Source organism: Triticum dicoccoides, chromosome 7A (assembly GCF_002162155.2).
Source record: "Triticum dicoccoides isolate Atlit2015 ecotype Zavitan chromosome 7A, WEW_v2.0, whole genome shotgun sequence".
Lineage (NCBI taxonomy): Eukaryota > Viridiplantae > Streptophyta > Magnoliopsida > Poales > Poaceae > Triticum > Triticum dicoccoides.
This window is the reverse complement of record NC_041392.1, coordinates 189,441,722-189,445,078: the sequence shown is the minus strand read 5'-3', so window position 1 is coordinate 189,445,078 and position 3,357 is coordinate 189,441,722.

Sequence of the window (3,357 nt, the reverse complement as noted above, 5' to 3'; positions counted from 1 at the left end):
GACACAAAAGTTCAACGTGAAAACAACAAGAAGTTCACCTACTACACTGAATGAATATCAGATGAAAAACTTTTAAAATCGTCGCGAGTATGAAAAAATGATCAACATGGGAAAGTTGCGTGTTTACAACAACTTTCCATCGGTATATCACTTGCTCAGTTTCGGTGAGTGGATGAAGAGCTACGAGCAGTGGATGGAGATCTACGAGCAAAAAAGCACGTGAAAAACAAAGTGAAGTTCAGATACACGCGCCGAGAAGTTCAGGTTCTTCACGCAGTGCATTTTCGAAGAATCTGTTTCGCGATAAAGGCAGAACGAATGATCTCGCCATTTTCGTAATTACTTGAAAACAGCTAGGAATTAGAGAAACCCATCAACACGAAAAAGTTTCGAATTTTCCGTAGCTTTTCAGCGGTATATCATCTGCCCCATTCCGGTAAAGTTTGTATAAATTACGGCAAGAATACGTTTTTAGCCATTTTCAAAACTGATATAAAACCGTAATGAATTAGGGGAAACAATATATACAAAAAAGTTTCGCATTTCTTTAAGATTTCCAACGCCATATCATTTGCTGCATGTGGACGTACGGTTAAAAAATTAGCTCAAAAATACGAACTCGGTGGAAGTTGTACCGTTTTCTAAATTACTTTTAAACTGTTCAAAATTAGAAAAAAGCTTTAACATGAAAACGTAGGATATTTTCATAAGCTTTCCAACGCCATATTATTTGCCTCAATTGGATTAGCCATTTAGAAATGGCATTGAAAAAATGAACTCGGTTGTTCGGTTTGCGAAATTCTACAATTTTCCAAATTACTCTTTAACCATAGGGAATTAGAGAAAACTTTCAGCATATGGAAGGAGTGGTTTTGCAGCAGCTTTCCAACGCCATATTATTTGCCTCATTCCGATAAACAGTTTAAAAGTGCGATCGAAAATACGATTCACGTTTTTTGTATGAAGAAAAAACGTTTTTCAAAACTGCTCTTAAACCACTTACATTTTGCCAAAAATTTAACTTGGGTCATGATACTGATGTCCATAGCTTTCCAACGGTATATCGCAAGCCCCATTTGGACACCTTTTAGCTGAAGTTCAACCTAGTACTCGGAGAAGGTCAGGTGCGTTACTCGGGAAGTTCATGTTGTGATCAGAATATTATTCTGATCCCGTGATCAGAATAGTGTTTATGTATATATATATAGTGGCACTATTCTAATCTTGGGATTATAATAGTTATTTGGATCACGGTGTACCCCTACAAGGGCCCGATGGGAAGTTCCTGAGATCGGGCGAGCTAACAGAAAAGGCCCAAAGGCCCCAACCTCTTATCCTATCGCCCATCTTCCCCCGTGCCCGCGACCTCCAGCCGGTGCCCACCTTCCCCCGCCCCCGCCTCCTTCTGGGCGCGACGCCGGCCCCGCCTCCCTCCCCCCTGGATCCACCGCGGTGGCGGCCTCCCTGCCCCTGGATCCACCACGACGGTACCTCACTCCCCTGGATCCACGGCGGCGGCGGACAGCCTCCCCCTGGATCCACCAGCCGTCAACCTCCCCCCGAGCACCTCCCTTCTTGTGCTGCAACCGGGGCACCGCTACTGCGCCACCCGCCCCAAACACCATAGCTCCTCCTCCATGAATACATCACTGATGTCCACCTTCTCAACGATGGCGCCAACCTAACTCTGACCATGGCGACAGTCGACGGACGCCAATGTTGCAGGTATTGCTTCTACTTCTCTTCCCCGATCTCACTCCCTCGCTCTCCCTGACCTCTCTTTCTTCACAAATATCTTCTCTGCTGGAGGATTTGAACTTCTCCAAATTTGCACTAAAACTAACTGCAAAAATGTTTCTGTATTTTGCTTATGAAAGAATTGACTTGATGTTTGAACTGCAGGCCTGTCTTCTTTGACCGGAAGACGCTCTAGTTTAGCAGCATCAACAATGGAAAAAAGAGAGGAAGAAAATGGATGTCAGGCTCATCTCTGGAGTCTTTGCAATCCTTTCATGCTAGGTGTTTGTGTAAAGCATGCTCATGCATGCCTGTGGAAGTTGAAAGGAAACAAATGTTCCATTATCACTATCAGCATATATTTTCTAAATGTCAACCCAGAGAAAACGCGATGGCGCGACTAGTCTAGATTGTGAGGAGAAGTTCATATTCAGAAAGGATATAAGTTCACATAAGCTAGTGACCATGGACAAACAAAGACCCAAAAATTGTTTTTTTGTCTCAAAAATGTTTACTATATTTTTTGTATGTGAATGTGTACAATCAAAACAATGCGTGTGTGAATATAGGTTGCTAGTCATTAATCTGTTGTTATATCTATCATCAACTATTTCCTTTGTGTTTGAGAAATCTTGTGAAGAAATAATATTCCACTCGAAAATTCCTTGGAAAGTTCAGACACATCGTGCACATGGAAAATTATGGGAAGTGCTTCTAGTCGAGAGCAATACCACGCAAAAAGTGAAACCACCGTGGAGAAGAAAAGTTAGAGGGGAATTGTAGTGTTTGTAGTTTGGAAAAGAGAGAAGAAAGTTGACGTTCAAAATGAACCAAAAGGCATTTAGAAAAAAGAGTTTGCTGAAAAGCAAAAACTAGAAGTTCACAAAACAAAAAAGCCCATATATAAGTTAAAAGACAAGACAATATAATTAAATATCCATTTCTAAAACTAAACTAAGAAGTTCAAGTTTGGAAAATATAGCAGGTCAATGTTTATAAAAAAAATCAGATTTTTTTGTATGTAAAAATAAAATCAAGAAGTTCAAATTAAAAAAACCAAAGTTGTTTAAAAAATATAAAAATTGAGTTTTCCCTGTTATGTCCAAAAAATATAGAAGGTCAAATTAAGTAACGGAGCGGTTCAATATTTATTACAAAACTAGTATTTTTCCATTACTAAAATAAATAAACCAAGAAGTCGAAATTACCAAAATAGTGTAGTTCGATATATATCGAAAACTCATTTTCTTTGTTATTAAATAATCAAAAATCAAGAAGTTCAAATTAAAAATAACAGAGTAGTTCAATTTATAAGGATAGCTCAAAATATTTACGTTCTACGAAAAATAAAAGTATGAAGTTCAATTTCAAAGGAAATGTTTCATGCTTATTTAAAAATATATTTTGTAAGAATAAAACTAAGTAGTTCAAAATAAAATAAGAGAGAAGTTTGAAGTATATTAAAAACTCATTTTTTCCTTGTTATTAAAGAATAAAATGAAGAAGTTCGAATTAAATACAAGAACAACAAAAAAATAAGAATATTTTCCATTTTTTTAGAAAAACTACAAGTTCAAACTTTGCGAGTATGAAAAAATTGTCAACACGTGGAATTTGCGT